The sequence below is a fragment of the Mauremys reevesii genome, linkage group 1, assembly GCF_016161935.1.
Source record: "Mauremys reevesii isolate NIE-2019 linkage group 1, ASM1616193v1, whole genome shotgun sequence".
In the NCBI taxonomy this organism is placed as follows: Eukaryota; Metazoa; Chordata; order Testudines; family Geoemydidae; genus Mauremys; species Mauremys reevesii.
This window is the reverse complement of record NC_052623.1, coordinates 267,804,064-267,829,003: the sequence shown is the minus strand read 5'-3', so window position 1 is coordinate 267,829,003 and position 24,940 is coordinate 267,804,064. Positions and strand designations below refer to the sequence as shown.

Sequence of the window (24,940 nt, the reverse complement as noted above, 5' to 3'; positions counted from 1 at the left end):
GGCTGGATGAAGAGCAACTGGCTAAATGCTGACTCAGGCAAGGTGGAAATGATGTCATTGGAAAGGGGAAACACTGTGGATCTGGCTAAAAAGGTGACCTCATTCCTGCATTGACAATGGTTGACCTCTGGTGAAATCATTATGGGGTTTCAGGGTCCTGCTCATCTCCACGCTTCTTCCAAATGCTCAGCAATGGCAAGAAGTGCCTGTATCACCTCTGATAGCTGAATCGCTTTGCCTATTCCAGTCCAATGCAGACTAGCAACGGTGACTCATGCATTGTCTCCCCCATTGTAATGCACTCCATCTTGGGCTGACGCTAAAGGCATGGGGCCTTCCTCCTATCAGACCTTCGCAACCTGAGGTGGCGCCAAATTCTGGGTCCATTTCAAAGTCCTTTCTCTTAGGCCCTGTTTTTTCGATGACTTCCTCTCCACCTGCTCTGCTATATTCTGCGGGTTCATTTTGGTCGACAGAAACCTTGCTGGAGCTTGTGATGGGGGAAGCAGGGCATTCTCAGTGGAAGGCCTACATTTATGAGACTTATTTCTGTAGGGCATCATACTGAGCTTGAATATCTCTACCTTTAAATCATGCCGTATGACATACCTGGTCAAAGCTTGTATTGCCTCCAAAAGCCGTAGCACAAGACACCTCAGACAGACGGAGTCAACTACCCTGCTTCCATACTGGAAATCAGCTGAATAGGCAAGTTCTTCTTCGAGTGATTGCTCATATCAATTCCAGTTAGGTGTGTGCATGTGCTGTGTGCATGGATGTCGGAAACTTTTTCCCTAGCAGCTACCCGTCGGGCCGGCTGGGGAGCCCCCTGGAGTGGCGCCAATATGACATTCTATATAAGACCCTTCCGCCCCAACCCCCCTTCAGTTCCTTCTCACCGCCCATGACAGTTGTTGGAACAGTGGTCTCTTGTCTCATCAAGTGCTCCACTTATCCCTAGCTTCTCTTATCTTGATTGTTGTTAATAGGGGCAGTGGAGGAAGTTCCTCAGGAGCTCAGGGGCAAGGGTTTCTATTCCCACTATTTCCTTGTCCCCAAGAGAAAGGGAGGCCTAAGACCTATTCTGGACCTCAGGGAGCTCAATAAGTACATCGTCAACCTGAAGTTCCATATGGTCTCCTTAGCCACTATCATTCCCTCTCTGGATCCGGGAGACTGGTATGCTGCCGTTGATATGAAAGACGCGTACTTTCACATTTCAATTACTCCGTCTCACAGATGTTTCCTCCGCTTTGTGGTGAGCAAGATGCACTGTCAGTTCACAGCCCTCCCGTTCGGCTTGTGCACAGCCCCTCGCATCTTTACCAAGTGCATGGCGGTCATGGCAGCCTTTCTTCGCCGACACCAGGTGCACGTCTTCCCGTACCTCAACGACTGGCTTATACAGGGCCAGTCTCACCATCATGTCCAGTCTCAGGTACATCTAGTCATGGACACGTTCACTCGCTTGGGTATCATGGTAAACGTCATCAAATCCGTCCTTGCACCCACTCAAAAAACAGAGTTCATAGGTGCAGTTCTGGATGCAAACCAAGCGAGGGCTTTCCTTCCGGAAGCACGGCACCTGGCTATAGCAGGCATAGTTACCAGCCTCTGCAAGTTTCCCACCACTACAGCAAGGCAGTGCCTGAGGTTGCTGGGTCACAAGGTGTCCTGTATCTACATAGTGCAGCACGGCAGACTAAGACTCAGGCCGCTACAGACGTGGTTGGCTTCAGCCTACCAACCTGGATGCGACAGTCTGGAAATGGTCCTCATGGTCCTGAAGTGCACATTCGACTCCCTACAATGGTGGCTGGATCCTCGGATGGTGGGTGCCGGGGTCCCATTCCATCCCCCCCAATCCACCCTTACCCTGGTCACAGGCGCATCTGCCCTGGGTTGGGGGGCCTACCTCGGGAACCTGACAATGCAGGGCTTATGGCATGAAAGCGAGCTGTCATTGCACATCAACATCAAAGAGCTCAGGATGATTCACCTTGCGTGCCAAGCCTTTCTCCTCCACTTGCAGGGCCACTGCATAGCAGTCCTAACGGACGACACCACAGCCATGTTCTACCTGAACAAGCAAGGCAGAGCCTGGTCTTCGCCGCTCTGCCAAGAAGCCCTCCTTCTGTGGGACTTCTGCTTAGCCCACTCCATCAACCTTCAGGCCTGAGACCTGCCAGGTGTCCAGAACGTTCTGGCGGACAGCCTGAGCAGGCGTTTTCTCACTCACGAATGGTCGATACATCTGGATATCATTCATTCCATTTTCTGCACCTGGAGGTTTCCCCGAGTCAACTTGTTCACTTCGCGGACCAACAGGAAGTGCCCAGCCTTCTGTTCCTTCCAGGGCCACAGTCCAGGCTCGATAGCAGACGCCTTCCATGTCATGTGGTTGGGTCAGCTGCTTTATGCCTTCCCTCCATTCCTGTTGGTGCACAAGGTGCTCATCAAGGTCTGCCGGGACAAGGCAGATGTCATTCTGGTAGCCCTGCCTGGCCACGTCAGTGTTAGTACCCGGTCCTGCTGGACCTGTCAATCCAGGCTCCCCTGCATCTCCCTCTCAGGGCCGACCTCATCTCTCAGAACCATGGTCGTCTCCTGCACCCGGACCTTCAGTCACTCCACCTCACAGCCTGGAGAATCCGTGGCTAAACCAAGCTGAACGCACCTGTTCGGACTCGATAAGGCGGGTGCTTCTTGAAAGCTGCAAGCCGTCAACTAGGCTTACCTACGAAGCCAAGTGGAAAAGGTTTTCCAGCTGGTGCACTCAGCGGCAGGTGCCCCCACTTCAGGTTCCAATTCCGTGCATCTTGGACTACCTGATGTTCCTAAAGGACCAGCATCTAGCCTTCGGATCCCTTAAGGTCCACCTCGTGGCCATCTCTGCGTTTTACCCAGGTATGGCTGGGCGCTCCGTGTTTGTACACCCAGTCATGCGGTGTTTCCTCAAAGGCCTAGAGAAAATCCATCCTCCAACGAAGCCACCCGTGCCTGCATAGGACCTTAACTTGATCCTTTCTTGCCTTATGGGCCCTCCTTTTGAGCCACTGGCCTGCTCACTTCTCTACCTCTCCTGGAAGGTTGCCTTCCTAGTGGCCATCACTTCCGCACGTCAGGTGTCCGAACTACAGGCTCTCATGTGTGAGCCACCCTATACTGTCTTTCATAAAGATAAAGTTCAACTAAGACCTCACCCGGCCTTCCTACCAAAAGTGGTGTCCCATTTCCATGTGAGCCAGGATATCTTCCTACCAGTTTTCTACCCAAAACCGCATGCTGACCTTCGTGAACAGCGCCTCCACTCTCTTGACGTTAGAAGGGCACTCGCCTTCTATATAGACCGAACTAAGCCCTTTCATAAAACAACCCAGTTGTTTGTTGCCATTGCAGAGCAGATGAAAGGTGCCCCGGTTTCCTCTCAACGAATGTCTTCGTGGATCACTGGGTGTATTCGTGCTTGTATAACCTGGCAAACGTCCCGCCGCCTGCTGTTATGGCTCACTCCACGAGAGCTCAGGTGTCATCAGCTGCCTTCCTGGCACACGTTACTCTCCAGGAAATCTGCAGGGCTGCCACGTGGGCCTCAGTTCACACCTTTACATCCCACTATGCCATTGTCCAGCAGTCTCGGGATGATGCAGCCTTTGGCAGAGTGATCTTCCAATCTGCGGTTCCTTGACTCTGACCCCACCTCTGAGGTAAGGCTTGGGAGTCACCTAACTGGAATTGATATCAGCAATCACTCGAAGAAGAAAAAACGGTCACTTACCTTTCTGTAACTGTTGTTCTTCAAGATGTGTTGCTCGTGTCTATTCCATTCCCACCCACCTTCCCCTCTGTCGAAGTAGCTGGCAAGAAGGAACTGAAGGGGGGTTCGGGCCGACTGGGTCTTATATAGAACGTCATATTGGCACCACTCCAGGGGGCTCACAAGCCGGCCTGATGGGTAGCTGCTAGGGAAAAGGTTTCCAACATCCGTGCACACGGCGCACACACACACACCTAACTGGAATAGACATGAGCAACACATCTCGAAGAGCAACAGTTACAGAAAGGTGAGTAGCCATTTTTTCTTCCTTCAGAGGGCCATGATCTAGCTCTAGTCTCATAGGGCGCTCTCCTACTACAGTGAGATGAGGGCAGCAGATGCCTATAAATAAATTAACCAGGACAAGGGCAATGGAATAGTGATCAATTGTCCCTGTCTCAAGAGGTGCCATGTTTCATCCCAGCCTGATACCAACTCAGTCTTGCTGTTTTTAAGAGCTGTTGGTGGTTCCCCCCCTGTTTTGATGCTCCTTTAATACACCTGCTCCTCCTACAAGGTGCAGCTTCACTGTAGTAAGCAGCAGGGAAATGGTAATGCCATTGCCTGTGGCAGAGGCTCGTTCTTTTTAACCTCTGACTTCACAGGAGCTGGTGGTCCCATGTGACACTCCCCCACCCAAAAGGTGAGTTCTGTCCGTTGCTGGGGCTGAGCACCCTGCTGACTTTGTGGGGCTGGCACGGAAGGGCCAGTCGGAGGGATTCCATGGATGTCGCACTGACTGGGCATCATGGCCTCTGTGTGGCATTTTGGCAGGGATGCCCGGGGCACGTGAGGAGAAGCCTTGACGGTGACACCACATCCATTCTTCTCTGTCACTGGCTGAGCCTTGATGCAAAGGAGCAGGCTGGGAAGTGAGCAAGGGGAGCTCTGATTGTCAGCTGTGGGATCCCTGTGCCACCAAGGCGCCTGAGAGAGGAGGTGAGGGAGGAAGGGCCTGGAGGAGGGGGAAGAGGCATCCAAACTTGGAACTCTTAAAAAAAGAAAATTGGCACATGAAGTGGGAACACCTAAAAATAAACTTCTTCTCCCCCCCCACCTCCTTCCCTGCCACTAAATAAGCTTGAAAGCCTCACACCAGGTGTCTCCCTGCCTCCCAAAATAATCCAAGACACTGCCACTGTCTTTCACTGTGATGCTCTCTCTCCATGCCTCAGGTTTCCATGGTGACTGCAAGCCATGTCGCCAGGGTGACAAGGAGGAGAGGAAGCTGGGATTTGGCAGTTGAAACTGGAAGTTTTTTGGATTCTATTTATTTTCTCTCCATTTGCTAGTTTTGGGGCCTTGTTTTCCCCTCCTCCTGGGGTGAGGGTAATAACTTTTTGGAGAACAGTTTTTCATCACAGGCCCTTTCCTTATCAGATCCATTCCATGACATGGTAAGGGGGTGTTGCTAACTCAGGTTTGCAGCTCGAGTTAAAGCCCAGAGGGAAGGCTGGGGTTGAAAGCTATGTCTACACTGCTGTTTTAAGCCGAGTTAAGTAACTAACCCAAGTTGAGAGCACACCTTTTGTTGCAGTGTAGACATACCCTCTACCCCAGGGGTGAGCAAACTTTTTGGCCCGAGGACCACATCTGGGTGGGGAAATTGCATGCAGGCCATGAATGCAGGGCTGGGGCAGGGGGTTGAGGTGCAGGAGGAGGTGTGGGGTGTACAAGGGGGTTCAGGGCAGGGGGTTGGTATGCAGGAGGGGCATGGAGTGTTGCAGGAGGCTCAGGGCAGGGAGCTGGGGTGTAGGAGGGGTTCAAGGTGTGGGCTCTGGCCTGGCGCTGCTTAACTTGAGTAGCTCCAGGGTGGCAGCAGCGCTAAGGTGGGTTCCCTGCCTGCCTGCCCTGGCCCTGCACCGCTCCTGGAAGCGGCCGGCACCACATCCCTGCGGCCCCTGGGCGGGGTGGGGGGAGAGCAGAGGGCTCTGCATGCTGCCTTCGCCTGCGGGTACCTCTCCTGAAGCTCCCACTGGCCGCAGTTCCCCAATCCCAGCCAATGGGAGCTGCAGGGGGCGGTTCCTGCAGGCGGGGGCAGTGCGCTGAGCCCTCTGCCCCCTGCTCCCTTCAGGGGTCACAGGGACATGGTGCCAGCCATTTCCAGGAGCGGTGTGGGGCCAGGGCAGGTAGGGAGCCTGCCTTAGCCCTGCGGCGCCACAGGGGTGGCAATCCCACAGGCCGGATCCAAAGCCCTGATGGGCTGGATCTGGTCCACGGGCCATAGTTTGCCCACCCCTGCTTTACCCTCTCCTTCCTGCCACACCCACCAGAGCAAGGATGCTGTGCCTCCCCACTTAACCAGGCAGTCTATCTCCTCACCCTGATCACCCACCTCCATTTTCTTTTGGTCTGTGCCTATTCTGAAAGCCAACCCCGCCACACTGGCTGAGCTGGTGCAAAACCTTGGTAAGCTCCCCTCAGCCAACCACCACCAGAACCCCCAAGGGTTGAAAGGAGAATGGAGGGATTTTTAATCCTTTCAACAGGGAAAAAATGGAGCCTGGCTCCAGTCTCCTGCTTGATCTCCATTGCCAAAACCTCAGCCAGCCAAGGGGCTAGCTCTAGGGAGTGTCTCTTGCCCTGGTGAAATGGGCATGTCCCAACATGCTGCCCCATTCCCCTTGCCCACCTTTTCCCATTTCTGGGTTGTACATGCTGCTGACACTCTGATGCCAGAAGGTGGAGGAGTTAAGGTGGTCGCTGCCTTGTGTGAATTCAGCCCCATGAGCAGATCACCATGTCTCAGGCTGGCATTGTTACCTGATCTTGGCAGATGCTATGGGGCTGTGGCTACACTGCAAAGCAATAGGGTTTGAATCCTGGCTTGACTCAGGCTCAGACCCTCCACTCTTGTGGGATTCTAAGACCCTGGGTCCAAGACCTGGATTAGCATGATGTGTGTGTAGACAGAAAGGCGGTTAGGCTTGAGCCTGAGTTCAAAACCAGGGTTTAAGTGCAGTGTAGACATACCCCTAGACAACTGTATATTTACATAGAATCATAGAATATCAGGGTTGGAAGGGACCTCAGGAGGTCATCTAGTCCAATCCCCTGCTTAAAGCAGGACCAATCCCCAACTAAAGCATCCCAGCCAGGGCTTTGTCAAGCCTGACCTTAAAAACCTCTAAGGAAGGAGATTCCATCCCACCTCTCTAGGTAACCCATTCCAGTGCTTCACCAACCTCCTAGTGAAAAAGTTTTTCCTCAAACCCAACCTAAACCTCCCCGACTGCAACTTGAGACCTTTACTCCTTGTTCTGTCATCTGGTACCACTGAGAAAAGTCTAGATCCATCCTCTTTGGAACCTCCTTTCAGGTAGCTGAAAGCAGCTATCAAATCCCCCCTCATTCTTCTCTTCTGCAGACTAAACAATCCCAGTTTCCTCAGCCTCTCCTCAAAAGTCATGTGCTTCAGCCCCCTAATCATTATTGTTGCCCTCCGCTGGACTCTTTCCAATTTTTCCACATCCTTCTTGTAGTGTGGGGCCCAAAACTGGATACACCCACTTGCAGAACTCCAGTCCCCATCCCAACGTCAGAGCCTTCTAGTTCAGGGCATGGCTTGCAGGCTGGAACATGGAGTATCCTTCCCCCACCTTGTGTTCTTTGTCCTTGACTAAACTGGCCCCTTCCTTCTTCACTTCTGATCCTGTGTGGCTTTCTATTTAACCCTCAACTTTCCAACTTCTGGATTCCTTTGTTCTGTCTGTTGGGTAACTTTCCACCCCCCCAACCCCACCCCCACACACAAAAGGGATAATATAAAATTGCTTTTCAAAGAAGGAAGCTACTTTGTAGCATACCTATTGTTATTAAAGTACATTGTTAAAAGTTAAGTACCTTCCTATTGTTCTCAGTCTGGGGGAAACATGCTTTTCGGGCTGGGAAGACATGGCAGATACATGTACAGAGAGACAAGGTGGGTGAGGTAATATCTTTTATTGGCGCAACTGCTTTTGGTGAAGGAGACATGCTTTCGAGCTCCACAGAGCTCTTCTTCAGGTCTGGGGAAAGCATTCAGGATACAGCAGTTTTGCTAGTAGCACTTCATGATAACTTCATAGTATCGACCAGAAGTCGTAAGCTGCATAGACAAATTCCCCAATCATCATGGCCTGATACGGAGCTGGTATAACTGGGTTTTGGGCAAAGACAATGTGACCCTCCTCTCTAGGAGAAAAAGCTAAGACTGGTTGATACTTCAAGCAACTAGTAGCTTCCTTCCTGCCCTGCTCCCACAGCACATGGTATTCCCCCTCCCCAGGCTGCTGTTCTCCCGCAGGCTAAAACTCCCCAGACAGCCAGATGTGGCCCTGGCCACACTCTGCTCGAGGCCCCTTCCTGCTGTTTCCCTGTGGCCCCAGCCCAGGCTGCTCCTCTTCCCTGAAGTGGGTGGGGGCTAGGGCTGGAGTTAGGGTGGGCCGGGCTGCAGCCCGGGACTCAAGGTGGCTGGGACCATTGCTTGGGCCATCCGCCTGGTGCTACGGGGCTCGGGTGGAGCAGCGGCTGCAGTGGGGGGCTCAGGGCTCCAGCAGGGGAGGGGGGTGGAAGGGGAAGGGTTGGAGGCTAGCCTCCCTGAATGGGTGGTTCACATGGCACTGGAAATTCCATACTGTAAACCTTCCCCTCCTGGCCCCCCGTTGTTGTATGCAGTGTTTGTTGTAGCCATGTTGGCATCAGAATATTAGAGAGACCTGAGGAAGAGCTCTGTGTAAGCTCAAAAGCTTCACAGAAATTGATCCAATAAAGGATATTACCTCACCCACCTTGTCTCACTAATATTGTAACCCTGTCAGGCAAGAGCTGACCTGATGTATATGAGGAACAGGCCAAGACTGGAGAGCACAATAACGGAGCAGGGGAAAGTGCAAGGGAGAAACTCCAGTGATTAAGCCTTCTTCCTAGCATAGAGCATGACGGTGGGATGGCCCAGTCTACTGCTGTCTAGGCCAAAAAGAAGGATGCCCAACTTCAGACATTTAAGGCCTGATTTTTCTCCGGGATGCTGTGCACACACATCTCCCATTGACTTCAGTTGACCTCTCTGAAACTCAGAACCATGGTGTGTCATGTTTTGGCACTGTGACAAGAGCTGGAAGGGAGTGGTGGAAGGCAGGTGTATCTGTGCTAGAAGGCTAAAGACATTTTTCCCTATTAACTGAAAAGAGGTTACCTCAGGTTAATTAGAGACACCTGTGTCCAATTAAGGGCTGCTGGGGACCTTTTAAAACCTCCCTCTTCCAATGAGAGAGAGAGAGAAGGAGGAAGAGGAAGAAACAAGAAACAAGTTGCTGCAGGGAGAAAAGGCTTCTCCTAGCTGGAGGGCTGCTCTTCTCCCAATAGAGGAAAGACTGAGTTTCTTTCTGTTTGGGGAGGGGCTAGTGACCAGATGCCAGCATTAATAAATCAATGCTCTGGTGGAGGCAAGGAGAGATTTCTTTTGTGTTGTGGATATTTTTGCATAAGAGAACTGCTCGGGCCTACCCTGGGGCCCACCTTTAAATACTTTGACTAAACCAAAGTTAAGAATTAAAAACCTCCAGAGTAGGACTGATTTACTCCAGCCCCGCTGCCAGTGGGAGAAACATTGAGGCCGATGGGGCAAAAGAAGTGTTAGAGGTGGGATTTGATGGAGCAAAGTACCCCGGGGACAAGGTAGATCATTCCTGAGCATGGACCACGTGGTGAGGGTGTTGTTGCAGACCACTATGGCACAATAAGAGGCTACTAGAGTCCAGATGGCCACTCAGCAGGAGTCTGTACAAATACAAGAAACGACTCAACTGCTGATGAACCCAGTGGTACAGGAGTGAGCCACCCTACAGGAAGTAGTGAGATAATTGAAAGCCCTGCCTGCTCTGAGAGGTGGCCACAATGGAACACAATCCTTAAAGGCCAGCAGTTACCTACAAAAGATGATGGCAGAGTAGATGTTGAGGTTTTATCTTCTCGCGTTTGAAAGAACAGCCCTATGTGAGTCCTGGCCCTGAGACCAGTGGGCAAGTATCCTCGCTTCCTTCCTGTGTGGAGAGGCCCAGGCGGCCTACTATGATATGGCAGTGCAAACTGCTAAAGACTACACGCAGTTGGAAACTGCGGTCCTGGGGAGACCCAGAGTGACTACAGTCATAAGGGCCCAGAGATTCCATGAGTGGAGGTTCCAGGAGAACAAAAGCACCAATAGTGCAACTGATCTACCTGATCCATCTAACACAGAAGTAGCTGAGTCCCGAGACACACACTGTGGAAAAGATAATAGAACAGTTGGTTTTGGACAGATTCCTGAGAGGACCTGCCCCCAGATCTGTGAGGGTGGGTTTGCTGAAATGACCCTTCCTCTTATGATGGTTTGGTCACCCTCACAGAGAGACATTTAATGTCCAGAGCGTTTTCTCGGACTACCAGAGAAGAGATGCACCAGACCAGGATCCAGCCCCAGTCCTGAAGGTCCGTACCTCTGAGAGTTCAGGTAGGACTATACTGGGGAGAAGGGATGCTGAAGAGGGGTCTGAAGGGACTTGGGGAACGGGGGAAAGAGGGCTGTGGGATAAGGCCCAGTAGCCCAAAGAATAGGGGGGATATCCAGGACTACATATATGTGTCATGCTTATGGGGAACTAGGGCATATAGCTGTTCAATATCCAAACTATGAGGAGCTCATGCAGTGCAACTTGGGGGATAGTGAGCATCTATGTGGATTAATCACTCTTGTAGGTGTAGCTATGACTCCATGTAGATATACGTGGCCAGTCAGGATGAATGGTGTAGTGTTAATTTAGTGGACTCAGGAAATGCAGCCACATTAGTCTGGGCAATTGGTGGGATGGAACCAATTGTCATGGACTCACAGATCGTGCTCACTCTTGGCCCCGTGCGGTCCGTGGGGGGTGCCCCTTCCAGTGCGACAGCCCTTCTCCTGGGGGTCAACTCTCTCTCGGGGTTAAGCCCCCCCAACTCCTGGAGCTGCACCTCTCTGAGCCTTAGCACACCTGTTTCTCGCCGTGAGCCCCCTCAGGGAGTCCACTCACTCTGGACCCCTGGGGCCTCCACGCCCCGAAGGGGATGATGCAACCCTGTTCTCTAGACCAGAGTGACTCTCAGCCAGCGTAAAACAGGAGGGTTTATTGAGGGTTGAACACAGCACAGGAAACTCTCTCAGCCCTCAGGCCTGGCCTCCCTCAGCACAGCACATCCAAGTCTCCCCTGCATCCAGGTGGGCTCTGCCTGCTCCCTCTCTCCAGCCCAGAGCCTCCCTGCTTCCCAGTTCAAAGGGGGGAGAGATGTGATGAAGTGGGGGATTTTCTTGGTTTTCCTTATTTTTCCAATGGCTTGCATGCAGAGGGGGTGGGACTCAGTTTCCCTGGGTGTTACTGGTTTGACAAGCTGAGGGGAGAGGGAGTTTGTTATTACAGAAGACCGGTGAGGGAACTTGGGATCCCAGACAATGGCCTGGAGGATGGGGACCCCAGCAACTGGTGACCCGATGACCCAGAGGCCCAGCTCAGGAGTCGCAGCTGGTTCTGGCCAGTGGGAGGACAATGGGCTGTGAAGAGAGGACCCAGGTGACCTAATGAGCCGGTTCCAGCCAGAGAGGGCCAGAGGACAGAAGAAGGGAGCGGAGGCCCAGGTGACCCTGTTTACCCGGAGAGAAGACAATGGACAGAGACGGGGCTTGGGGCTGGTGATATCAGATGCCGAGCTGGGAAGCAGGGTTGCCTGGGCTGCCTCTCCCCTCTTCTGTCCTCTGGCCTCCTCTGGTTGGAACCAGCTCGTTAGGTCACCAGGGTCCTCTCTTCACAGCCCATTGTCCTCCCACTGGCCAGAACTGGCTGTGACTCCTAAGCTGGGCATCCGGATCACCAGGTCACCAGTTGCTGGGGTATCCATCCCCCAGGCCATTGGCTGAGGTCCCAAAAACAAGGAAAATCAAGAAAATCCCCCACTTCGTCACACCAGTGTCTCAGGTCAAACACACAGGAATAACCTGCATACACGGGACAATTAGTTATTACCCATCCATTCCTATACAAATAGAGGTTCAGGGAAGTACAGCTAGTCAGACAGCGGTTGTAATTCCTAAACTTCTATACCACATGCTTGTAGGATGAGACTTCCCAGGGTCTGGAAATCTACTCCCAGTAGATGGATTGAGGGGAAAGTAGTAGCCCGCTGCTGATATCATGACTCCAGTAAATAGACCACCTTCCATCTTCTCTGAATCAGCCCCAGATGTGTTTTCAGCATCTGGTAAATCCTGGAAGACTAAATGAGAAAGGAGAGCAGACCCCAGAATCAAAAGGTGGTGCTTGTAGGTAACTGATCTCATTCAGCTTGTGGGGAGGCAACTTGGACTGTTGTTGAACTGGAGGTTGGGCCAACTTCCACAGAGACCAGTCCTGGAGGTGAAAATAAAATAGACTCCCTTGAGTTTGGACATATTGTTCCCTTGTATAAGAATTTTGGGCAGGACCAGGCCAATGACACTATATACTGAAATATTAGAAAAGAACTCAGTGAGGTAAGTGGGGTCCCAGTAGAGGAGAAACCCAAAGGTCCAGGGCCTTAATTTGTGATTTTAAAAAAAGGACCTGTTATATAGACTAGTCCGACTACAGGACCAAGAACTGCAGCAGCTTTTAGTAGTACCCTGAGGACCCAGAAAGGCCGTATTAGACTTAGCTCATAGTCACTTGTTCAGGGGACATTTGGGGGTGGATAAAACACCGGCTAGAATCCCATGAAGATTTTTTTCGCCAGGAATCTATATGGAGGTTCAATGCTATTGCACCTCCTGCCCTAAATGCCAATTGCACAGCCCACACCCTCACGGAAGGGCCCTTTTAGTACCCCTACTAACTATTGAAGTCCCATTTGAGAGGATAGTGGGCCTGATAGGTCTGCTGGAGAAATCACCCCAAAGTCATCTCGCTGTGCTCGTGATTCTGGACTATGCTGCCCAGTACCCAGAAGCTGTACCCCTGTGAAACACAATGTCCAAGAGGATAGCAAAGGAGTTAATCCAAATTTTATCTCAGATACTGAGTCAAGATGGAAAAAGTTGGAATAACTTGCTACCTTACCTGATGTTTGCTATAAGGGAGGTTTCCCAGGCTTCCACAGGCATTTCCTCCCTTTGTGTTGCTATATGGTAACCATCCCCAGGGCATATTGAACATTGCCACGGATGACTGGGTGGAATAGACTAGTCAAGGAATGATGTCATTGAACATGTGATGCAGATGCAGGACAGAATAGCCGAAGTCTCCCCCATAGTGCAAGTTGTGGGGGAGGGGAGAGCACAAAAGGCCCAACAGGCCTATTATAATTTTCAAGTGAAGGTTTGGAAATGCCAGATAAGGGATTAGATAATGGTGCTGATGCCCATTGCGGAAAGTAAGCTCTTGGACAGATGGCAGGGGTCATACAAAGTAACAGAGAGGAGGTTGACTATAAGATTTGACACTGATCACTGAAAGCAGGAGCAAATCTACCACGTCAACCTGTTAAAGCCCTGGCAAGACAGAGGAGCTTATATGGTTGCCCTAGAGACACCACTTCAGGAAGATAAACCTTAGGGATGTGTAAAATATGCCCCAAATTGAACCCTAAACAATGTACAGAAGTCATCAAGATGATCAAGCGAAATCACAATGTGTTCTCAGGGAAGCCAGGCAGAACCATGGAAGCTCATCACCATATCATCATGGATCCAGAAGTAAAGGTGAAGAATTAACCATACCAAATCCCTGTGGCGAAAAGATCAGTACAGAAGTTGAGGATGCTGGAACTGGGAGTCATCAAAGAGTCCCATAGTCAGTGGCCCAGTTCAGTCGTTCTGGTACCTAAACCAGATGGTACCATGAGGTTCTGTAGTGACTTCCGAAAATTAAATAAAATGTCCTAGTTCAATGCTTACTCATTCCTCAAATACACAGGCTAGTAGACCAGTTGCGAAAAGCAATATTTTTGTCTACCGTCAACCTGACGAAAGGATATTGGCAAATCCCTCTGGCAGAGGTGGCCAAAGAGAAGACTGTCTTTCTTATGAAAGCCTATACCAGAACGTGGTCCTCCCTTTTGGATTACATGGAGCTCCAGCAACCTTCCAATGCCTCATCAATAAGCTAGTATACCCACATGCCAAGTATGCAGCTGTTTACTTGGATGATGTGATCATTTGCAGCCAAAACTGGGGGATACATCTGGAAAAGGTGGAAGCAGTACTGGATACCCTGAGGAAAGCAAGTCTCACCACTAAGCCATCCAAATATGCAATATTGGTAGTGGAAGCCAAATACCTCCGGTACATTGTGGGGAGAGGCTTAGTGAAACCCCAACTGAACAAGGTAGAGACAATACAAATTTTGTCTCGACCGATCAGGAAGAAACAGGTGAGAACATTCCTGGGAATAGAGGGGCATTACAGGTGATTCATTCCCCACTTTGCCACCAGGGCATACCCTCTGAGAGATCTGATAAAGGCCAGAGGCCCAGATATAGTATAATGAACTGGTGTGGCTGAAGAAGATTTTGTGGATCTGAGGACAGCCCTCTGCACTCATCCAGTTCTAGCAGCCACAGACTTTGAAAAAGTTATACTACAAATGGGTGCCTCCGAGGTAGGGTTGGAAGACAGGTGTATCCATCCTATAATGGTGAAGGCTCTTTTCCCCATGAACTGAAAAGAGGTTACTTCAGGTTAATTAGAGACACCTGAGTCCAATTCAGGGCCACTTTTAATACCCCTCTTCTGGTGCTAGAGGGAGAGAAGGGAGAAAAAACTAGTGAAAACAGGGATGGAGCAGCACAGAGAAAAGTCTTCTCTTAGGCAGAGGGCTGTTTCCCTATAGGGAGGATAAACATACTCCAACCACCCCCTCCACCAGAGCCTGACATGGCCAAAGAGGAGCCTGGCTACAGCACCCAAAATCAGAAGCCACTTTGACATGTGTGGCTGTTAACTTCAGTTTGGGCCAGGCCGTGTGTTAGCTCACATTCCAGGGAGCGCCACGTCCTCCTCCCCCCTCCCTCCCTCCCTCTGCTTCCCCCATCCCCACAGCAGCAGCAGGAAAGGTTGGCGGAGTGGGGCTATTTTTGGGAGCATCTCCCTAGCAACGGCTGCCACCACCGTCTGTGGTGGTTTTTCCATAGGTGCTAAAATATTCTATGCTGCTTATTAAAGAAAGCAGCTGGGGCAGAGTGGCGGGGATGGGGAGAGGTAGCCATCCACTGCCTCACCCAGCAGTTTGCTGCTGGCAGCGTGGGGTACAGCCGACCCTGGCTGGAGAGGGTGAGAGTGAACCAGGTGTATTTAAATGAAGACTGTCTCCATTGTGGGTCAGTGAAGTTCTCTCTAGAAAACACATAATGCCCCCTGCTGGTGATAGTCCATGTGTCCTGCAATGCTAAGTCTATAGAGAATGGCGGAGGAGGCACAATCAGCCACTTGTTTGGGAGATGAGGGTGAAGAGTTCATGTCTCATCCTTTCTTTACCCACCATTCCTGACCTATGGCTGAGGTCAGATTGGCAGTGACAGCATTTTGCGGGGAGTCATGTCCAGGGAGGGGGAGAACAGGGTACCAGAAGATTCATCTTCTCCCCCTTAAAAAAAAAGAATGTTGTCTTCTCATTCTACTAGGGGGTTTTATATGGCCCCCATCACTGTAGTAGCTGAGCGCCTCATGAGTACTAAAGGGTTTTATCCTCTCATCCCCTCCCATGAGTCTCGGAAGAATTGTCTTCATGCTAGAAATGGGGCATTAAGGCACAGTGAGGTGAAGTGACTTGCCCGAGGTCACAGAGGGAATTAGTGGCATAGCCAAGAGCTCCTGAATCCCACTCCAGCTCAAGCCCATCCTTCCTTCCTGGTTGCCTTGCTGCGAAGGAAGCACCTGGAGAGCTGTTCTGAGAGAAGACGGGGCCTGATCATCAAAATAATTTCGCCATTCACATTTCTAGTGCCTTGACTCCTGAAGAGTCCCAAAGCACTTTCTCTCCTAGGCTGGGATCTCTGAAGCGTAGCTGCCTCTGAGATGGAGCAGTGCACAACAACACAACAGTTTTCAGGAGGGGAAAACAACCATCAATAACTGAAGCTACAGAGGGGATATGAGGCAGCAAGAATACAATTACCCAAACTGGAATTGGACTATGACAGCACCGAGAGCTCTTGGGGAAAGGGTCATGGGACCTTTACGGCTACAAATAGTGGTTTGACAGTATGTCTCATTTGAAAGGTGGTGTTTACAGCTGCACTGCAGGCTCCTAGCACTCTGCTGGTGTGAGTTCAGTACTGACTCAGAGGGAAGAGCACCCCCTACTGACTGACACCAGCTCCTGCATCACCTGAGGTGCCTTGGAGGTCTTCCATCCAAGGGCTAAGCGAACTGTGCTCTCTGGAGCTCTCGTGGGTGGTCTGCAAAGAGCAAGCTGGTTGCATGGTGCTGGCTCTTCTTCTTTACAGCTGCTAAACTGCACTGAAAGATGCTAAAAACCACATCTCTTTCCCTGTAGTGCTGTTCCATGTAAATTTGTTAGTCTCTAAGGTGCCACAAGTACTCCTCGTTCTTTTTGCGGATACAGACTAACATGGCTGCTACACTGAAACCTGTTCCATGTAAGTGCTTGCTGTGGCTGCCACTGGGATGGTGTTTGATCGCCAGTGAGAGGGGAGGTAGTCTGTGGGATTATGCATGGGAGGAGAGGTGTCCACAAGGCAGTGTTTTATTAGGATGTGATCCATGTTCTGAAAGGGTTTAGGAACCTCTGGCTGAGGAAATCCAATGAGACCAGAACCTCCCAGTGACTGGCCCCGAAGCCCAGAGGTCAAGCACCTAAGGGATACTGAGTAGCTAAAGGGAGAGCCCTGTTACCTATACCTTGTTCTAATACGAAAATGAGGGGCACCCCCTGTGCTTTCCTCTGACACAAAGCCCCTGTTGCCTGCTAGAGGAGTAGCCCTGTGAAAAATAGCTGAGACATTTCTGGGAGGTGAGACCTAGAGAGTATTTTCCTGGCTGAATTGCTCAGCATGTGAGGGACACAGCATCACAGCAGGCCCTGAAATAACTCCACAGGGATTCTTAGAAGGCCCCTGAGGGCCCCTGGAAGGACACTGTTTGTAAATCTACAGTAGGATCACCCAGTACCGGGAACTGCTTCAAATCCAATGACAAGCAAAAACAGTGATGACACACGGCACCTTTGGAGAAAGTTCTGGAAGAGTGTGACAGCTGGCGAATTAGAGGGAGAGTTCTGTACCGCCCTGGATTAGATGCTGGGTGCAGCATCTGGGAAGAAGAAAAAAAAAGGACCTGGATTTCTCTGCCTTCTGGTACGGACTGTGTGGCAAGCCTCTACAGGCTACTGTGCTCCATGCAAACATGCCTGGGGCATCTGAGCGCCAGCTGCATGTGTTCCCATTCCTGTTTCCATTGCTTTTGGTTGCGCTCTCATCTCTCCCCATCTCTGCATCTGCAGTGTGTATCCATGGCTCTGAGATCACATGTGAGGATGGGCTAAAGTAGCAGAAAGCTGTTGGATTCTACCAGAGAGTTACTGACTTCTTAGCTACAGACTGCATAGCAATCCGAGAGAGAGAGAGGGAGGAAGGAGAGAGAAAAAATAGAATGGAGAAAAAGAGCGAATAGAGAGATTGTAAAATAGAGAGGGAGGGTGGGGGGGCCGGGCAAGCGACAACCAGACAAAAAAAAAAGAGAAAGAGGGTGATAAACAGACAGAAGGGAGAAACCGGTCCAAGAACTCATCGCCAAGCTGCAGACAAACAAAGCTCATGAAGGATGGAAATTCCTCAAAACAAAAAATGCTAAAAAGGGGGAGATACAAAGTGCAGGAAAGAGAAGGAGATAGAGACAAATGAGGGAAAGTTAGAGCATGCCAGAAGGAATTCTTAGGAGGAAGAAGTAGCTACTTGAAAAATAGAGAGGAGACAGAAAGAGAGACTAAAAGGAGAGAGACCCCCCCCCCAGATTCTTTAAATCCAGGCTCGGTGACAGATTTCATGGTGGGATGGAGAAAGCTCCCTCTTTTCCCTTTCCCTGACTTTTGGCTCTCCAGGACTCAAACAGGGAATAACACAGGACCTGGGTAAGAAATTATTATGGTTATTAGCCTCATTATAATTTTCCAGGATTTTTGCTATGCTAATAATGCATAATTTCATATGAATTATCTATGCAAATATATATAATACGTATAAGTATGTGTGCATATATATAAACGTATTTATGTCTGCAAATATGTGTGTGTGTATATATAAAACTGTGTGTGTGTATATATATATAAAAAATAAAGTGTAAGAATGAGTGTGTATAGATATATATATACACACATCTTTATATATATAAAGATATATATATATATATACACACACACACACACAAACACACACATATATAATTAAAGCTCCATAACTTTCCCTCTTTTTTTGACCTGGAATGTCAACTTTGGTTACATTTATGTGACTTTTTATTGTTAGTCACAAATAATGTGTTGGCTGCTGCTCCCCTTTACGAGGTGTTTTTTTGTTTTCCCTTCGTCTCTCGCCCCCAATTGCTGGCACCCTCCACTTCTTCTCTGTGCCTTTCCACCCCATCTCCCTAATCAAGTCTAGAGATGAGGAGCTGGATTCCTTGGGCATGTGCTCAAAAACTCAGGCACATCAGGGCACATGCTGGTTCTCGCTCTGTGAAGCTTGTCAGAATCGATAATCGATACCCCACACCCCTCTGTCCAACCTCTTCTAGGTCACTGATTGTCTGTGTGGCTGATCTAATTGGCAGAAATGAAGCCCAAATAAGCAGTGTCTAAAGTGGCTTCAAACTCTTGAGTTTCTTTGAAGCTAAAGAAGCAGCCAGCAACATGCCATGGAAAGTCTCTGTTTCATCTAATCTCTCCCTCTCCCTGTGTTTCTAGTGCATCCATCATTACAGTGTGTTGTGTTGTCAGAGCGTGTGGGTGGACCTGGCATGTCTCATGTGACCTCCTGCTGCCACCCCACACTCTGGAGGTCCCTCCTGTACACATTGGACACTGCATTCTCATTAGTGGGCAAATTTCAGAGGGGCTCCCTCTGCTAGGAAGCTGACGTATTCCATCACCAGAGTCCATCCATTCCCACATCATTGATGGAGGTAGGAGGTGACAGCCATTGCTTGATGTCCCAGTTAGATTATTCCATTTAACATACCCAGGAAGCATTGGTATTGAATGACCCAAATGGCTAGTAGGAGAGACATCTAAGGGCTGGTCTATGCACGGTTTTTGTGCTGTGGTATCTGCTGAGAAACTGACGTAATTAGATCAGTGCAACCTCCATCCCCACCATGGGCACAATTATTGTGCTATAAAGGTGCTATGCTGGTATAGCTTATTCCTGGAAATTTACCAAAGCAAGTGACTGTGGTATATTATATTTATATTGGTGCAGCTGCATCCGCACTAGGGGTTGTACTGACTGAACGATCAGCTATAGCGGCACAAAAACTGCATCGCCAACCTCATAGAGCCAAATCCCACTTGCTTTACTCAGCTGAGCAGCCCTATTGACTTCAGTGAGGAGATAGTGACTTCAGTATGCAAGAAGAGTGGGGCTTGGCCTGAAATGTATTTGAATGGGTGACATATGGCAAACAAAGCCATCCCCTTCCAATCCATGGGGCACAGTGCTAACATGGGTGCTAAAATGGATGGGGCCCCTCTGAAGTGCCCTGGCCTTGCTGGGAGGATGGAAAGAGAATAGCTTCCCTTCAGGATCAGCTCTTCGCCTGCTGTGTTCTGAGGTGTAAAGCAGATGGGACTGGATATAGGAATTAACCTTTGGGGCTTTCTCTTCAAATCCCATTGAGTAATTTTTTTTTCATTTGATCAAAAATGGAATGTGCTCTCACCCAGCGGTCGATGGAAGGAGGGTGGCAATCTATGCTGGAATCCCCGTCACTGGAGGTTTTTTCAGACCACGCTGGACAAACACTTGTCAGGGATGCTCTAGGCTTACCTGGTCCTGTCTCAGCGCAGGAAGCTAGACTCGATGACCTCTCAAGAGCCCTTCCAGCCTTACCTCTCTATGATTCTATGATGTCAAAAACGTGTGGTCAGGTGAGGTAGAGAACCAGGACCAGCGGCTGAAAGGGCCCAGAGGCCAGCGGTGGTGACAGTCAACTTGTTTCTTCCTTATGCACATATGTCATCCCCACAGCTTCCAAGGGTGGAGGGGAGAATGGTTAAATTTAACCAATCTATGTCCACACACGTGCACAGTGTCATTATACTGCAGACATTCGGGGCTGTGTGATCTCAAGTTTCCTGACTTTGGAAAAAAGCTTCCTGGGACACCATGCTTTGAGGGGATGGACTCTGATTTCCTCTTGTTTGAAGTCTGTGTGTGGATATTGGGGGTTGGGGGGGGCTCTATTCTCACTGCATCATTACCCAAGTGGGGACCCTGCTGTCTGCCCCTCCCCTCCTCAAAGACTATTTGGGCCCCCTGCACTTTTTGTGCACAAGGGACAGAGTTGATGTGTGTCAAGCCCATTTGGTGCAAACTGAGTGCAAATGTGTTTGTGTGTCTAAACACAAGCCTTGCCTAGATGCTGCCAGTCCTTGCCCAGCATAGTGTGCCAAGTTATTGTGTGCCAGCCTGATTGTGAGCAGAAGCTAGTGATGCCTGGGTGCAAGTAAGGTTAAGCAATGAATATTGGCCTCTGTACTGTATGAAGCCTGTGCACCATCTGCCTCCCTTGCAAGGGGGCAGAGTGAAAATGGGGCGGGTTGGGTGTGCTGCAGGGACATGACTGATGAGACATGAGTAGTCCTCATCATGCTAATGGAGCTCCTAGCTATCTGCTCCCCTTAGGTTTTTCTGCTGAGGAGATCTCTGTTGGGAGCAAGCTCAGGATGGAGAGATCTCAGCCAAGCTCCCGTTCTCCCCACTCACACAGGAACCTCCATTCCTCAGGTTCCTGTCTAAAATGCTGGTTGATCCATCTGAATGGGCCCCTGGTGCTGGACAAAGAAAGCACCATCCTCATTCTTGCACATATATTATTTATTATTTGCATTACCATAGCTCCCAGAGGGGCTAATTAGGAATCAGGGTTCCATGGTGCTAGGGGCTGTACAAACATAGAAGTCAAAATCCATTCGGTTTCCCTGTGTTATGAGGCCTCGTTCATCCTGCCCGTGTGGTGGGAGCTAGAAGGATTGGCTGCATGGTGAAGGAACTATGTGAGAACATGGAGTAAGTGGTAGGGGGTTCTGCCCCCTTGAGATCCAGTGGAATATGGGGCTCCAGGTTTTACTAAATGTTTCCTAAATAGAGGGGTTCCTTAATACTGAGTTTAGCTGTCACAGAAGGAATTGAAATGTGCCCCACGGTTGATTTAGTAAGTGGAAATGGCGCCTCCAGAAGGGATGAGTGATCAAAATGTGCAGCTTACTGCATGTAGCTGCTGCTGACTGCATGTAGCTGATAACTGTCTGGGGGACACACATTCCTTAAAGAGAGAGCTATTCTGGTGGGGATAGGAGGGAAGAGGAAAGAGAGAGAACGGGAAGAGATAGAGAGGAAGGGGACAGAGGGAGGAGATGGGGTTGAGCTGGAGAGAAGGAGCTCTATTTCCTTCTCCTCTCTCTTTGTCCCCCTTCTCCTCTCCTCTCTTCTCCTCTCCTCTTTGGAGGCCAAAACTGACTGGTGTGATCAGTTGTTTCAATTCTGAGACTAGCAGAGGCACCAAACCTAGGATAACCAGATGTCCCGATTTCATAGGGACAGTCCCGATATTTGGGGCTTTTTTTATATGGGATCCTATTACCCCCCACCCCCATCCCAATTTTTCACACTTGCTGTCTGGTCACCCTAACCAAACCCCACCCCTTACAGCATCGTCATGTAATTTGTAAGGAAAACTGACTTTTTTCAAATCAAAATTATCTTCTGTAAAATGTGTGTGCGGTGCTCAGGAAATCAAGAGGTTACTGCACAGTGCAAACCCCTTGCACCCCACTTTGCCAATGCACCTCAGTCCTTCTCCCCCCCCCACAGCTCTGTGAGTGCTCCTCAGCTTTGCCTCACAACTCCTGTTTGTTTAAAACAAACAAACGGGAAGTATTTCTTCACAGAATGCACAGTCAACCTGTGGAACTCCTTGCCAGAGGATGTTGTGAAGGCCAAGACTATAATGGTTCAAAAAAGAACTAGATAAATTCATGGAGGATAGGTCCATCAATGGCTATTAGCCAGGATAGGCAGGGATATTGTCCCTAACCTCTTTTTGCCAGAAGCTGGGAATGGGCAACAGGGGATGGATCACTTGATGATTACCTGTTCTGTTCATTCCCTCTGGGGTACCTGGCATTGATCACTGTCGGAAGACAGGACACTGGGATAAATGGACCTTTGGTCTGACTCAGTATGGCCGTTCTTATGTTCTTATTCCAGTTCTGGGGGATCCTTCATGCATCTCTTCCAGGGCCTCAGGTTATTACTCTGCCAATGCACTCCCTGTGGATCCACTCCCTTTTGGCTAATAGCTATTGTAAATCATCCTGCAGTTTCACATGGAGAAATTATTCTTCATTTCTCACCTTTTGACTCTGGTGCATGGGGTGACATATACAAAGTGTCTGCTGCATTCCATCCCAGAGGCAGCTGCATTTCAGTGGTGAGATCACTTTGGAGGGTACCAGGAAAACGGAGAAGGACACAGCAATTGACACTGTGCTCCCCTGTGCCCTACACGCATGGCACATAGCCTAACGCATACACGTTCCAGACTGGTTAATAGCAGTCTGACCTCAGCAAGCTCCAATTCTTCAATGTTGTGACGTTATTTAGTTGTATTAGTTTAATCGAACGGAGCAGCCTGTGATCAATAGATGGCTGCTTGTGTCTTAGTGATCAATCCCTTATTCATAAACGTGTAGCTTCCCGGCCTCCTGCTAGCACTGATTTTCTATGAATGGTAAAAATTGAGGGGAAGCAATTTCCCCATTCCTCACAGCCCTGCAAAACTATTTGACAACAGGTTAACAGCATTAGAATATACCGACTGTGCATGCTTAAAGGTGGTGGAGGACTCTTTGATTTCGTACACTAAGGTTGAGCAAGATCCAATGGCTAGAAGTTGGAATTAGACAAAAAGGTGCAGATCTTTCCTGGAAAGGGTAATTAACGAGTGACACAGATTACCAAGGAATGTGGAGGCTTCTCCATCACTTAAAGATGGTAAATCAAGGCGGCAGGTCTTTTTAAAAGATGTGCTCTAGTTCAGAGATTCCCACACTCTTTTTGCTGAGCCCCCACTTTAGAGAGTCATGTCCCATCAGCCCCACCTCTCTCGGGGGAAGGGGTGCCCTGTACTCATCGGGGTGATGAGTGGGGGGACAAGAAGGCGTGCCCGGTACCCATAGGGTTGTGGGGAGTACTCACCATGTGGCAGTTGAGGAAGTCTTCCACTCTCTGCAATGGTCAGGTAGTCTCAGCTGCCAGGACCCAGCTCTCTGCCTGTCTTGCTCCCGACCCCGTGCAGGAAGCAAAATGGCCATGCTGAAGGGCCGGGGTCAAGAGGGGAGCTGGAGACTGTACCCATCAGTACTGCCCCCCTGCCACTGACAACCCTCTGCCAGTGCCCCCGACCCTTCAGCACTGTCCAGCCACTTCCCCTGCACTGTCTGTGTCTGACAGGGGCTCCGTGCCAGGGGTCGCGCTGAAGGGCCGCAGGCAGGAGGGGGCTCTGGCAGGGGAAAGCGGACAGGGATGGGCCATTCTTACGTTATGTTCTTATCTTAGGGATCTGTGCTGTGGGGCTGTGATGAAGGGCCAGGATCTGGAGGAGGTTCTGTCTGGCAGCGGGGTCTGCATTCCCGAGTTGCATCCTTTAGCTTTCTGCTCACAGCGTCCCCACTGGCCTTCCCAGCAGAGGAAGGTAGCTGCTGGTTGGTGGCTGTGGCAGATAGTGCTGGTGCTGGGATCAGGCTCCATGCCTGAGACCACCCGTGCTCCCCTCCCCACAGCTGATAACCTTGTCACACCTCCCCAGGGGGAGTGCCTCACAGTTTGAAAACATCTGCTCTAGTTCAACCATAAGTTGTTGAATTTGACATAGGAATTGTTGGCTGAAATTCCATGGCTGGGGTTCTATGGGAGGTCAGCCAGATGGTCACAGTGTCTCCGGCCTTGGAATCTATGACTGTGTGAAAACACAGAGAGACAAGGAATCCTGCCACCAAACTAAAAAGGTCAAATGTTTCGAAACCACAATCCAACTCCTCAGCAGATGTAAATGGGTGATGGGCACCTGCTGAGGAGCTGCCCCTGTGACTCTGCACTGCAGGTTTATTTCTGTGGCAACATTTCTCCTGAAATGTTTCAGAGATCAAATCATTCTTGTGTCAACATGCAAAAGGCAACTTCCCCCGCCCCACTCACTTATAAAAACTGACCTGTAACTCCCACACCACTGACAATGGGATGTAGCACAGAGGTGATGGGCAGCCAACCTCCGAATGTGCAAGCCACTTAATGGATGCTGTGACATCCCAGCCCTGATGCAAGAGAGGTCATTCTGGGTGCAGGGTGAAGTTTAACACAGTCAAATGTCCTGTCACTTTTGCCTCTTCCCTTTCATTCTTGTGCATGGATGTGACAGCCCACTCTGCCTTTCTGTCTCCCTTCCACTCTCTTTCCCTGCCTTTCTCTTTATCTATCTCTTTCTCTCTCTTCTACTCCCTTCCAGTTCACAGCCATTGCAAGTGGCCCCAGCCCTCCACCAGCCCACGTGCACAGAGGGGATCAAGGCCGCGGGTTGGTTTCTTTGTTTATTCTTTCCCATTGATAGCAGAATGAAGAGGCTGCTTTTGAAACTGGGCCTGACAATGACTGAGCAGTTCAGACTTTGGTTATGTCATAGGGTCTGATGTTAACCACATTTTAAGAGTTAGTCAAACTTTCTTTTCTTTTCTTTTCGTGTAGTTGTAGCTGTATTGGTCCCAGGCTATTACAGACACAAGGTAGGTGAGGTAATCTCTTTGATTGGACCAACTTCCGTTGGTGAAAGAGACAAGTTGCCCACTTCACAATCAATGGCCTCTTGCAATGTGT

General features: G+C 50.0%; 1 protein-coding gene across 4 annotated transcripts in view; it reads left to right on the top strand.

The window, feature by feature from the left end:
• The first annotated feature begins 5,051 nt into the window (after window positions 1-5,051).
• Window positions 5,052-24,940, top strand: part of KCNJ4 (potassium inwardly rectifying channel subfamily J member 4) — a 35,650-nt gene continuing 15,761 nt past the window's right edge. Inside the window, exons 1-3 of one of the 4 annotated variants that reach the window (XR_005592965.1) lie at window positions 5,052-5,214; window positions 10,186-10,289; window positions 13,483-13,637. The gene's annotated coding sequence lies outside the window, so the exon portion shown is untranslated. Of the gene's footprint in view, window positions 5,215-10,185; window positions 10,290-13,482; window positions 13,638-17,852; window positions 17,929-24,940 lie in introns of those variants that run through there. The other 3 variants (XM_039520973.1, XM_039520972.1, XM_039520976.1) reach the window with 3 other exon arrangements.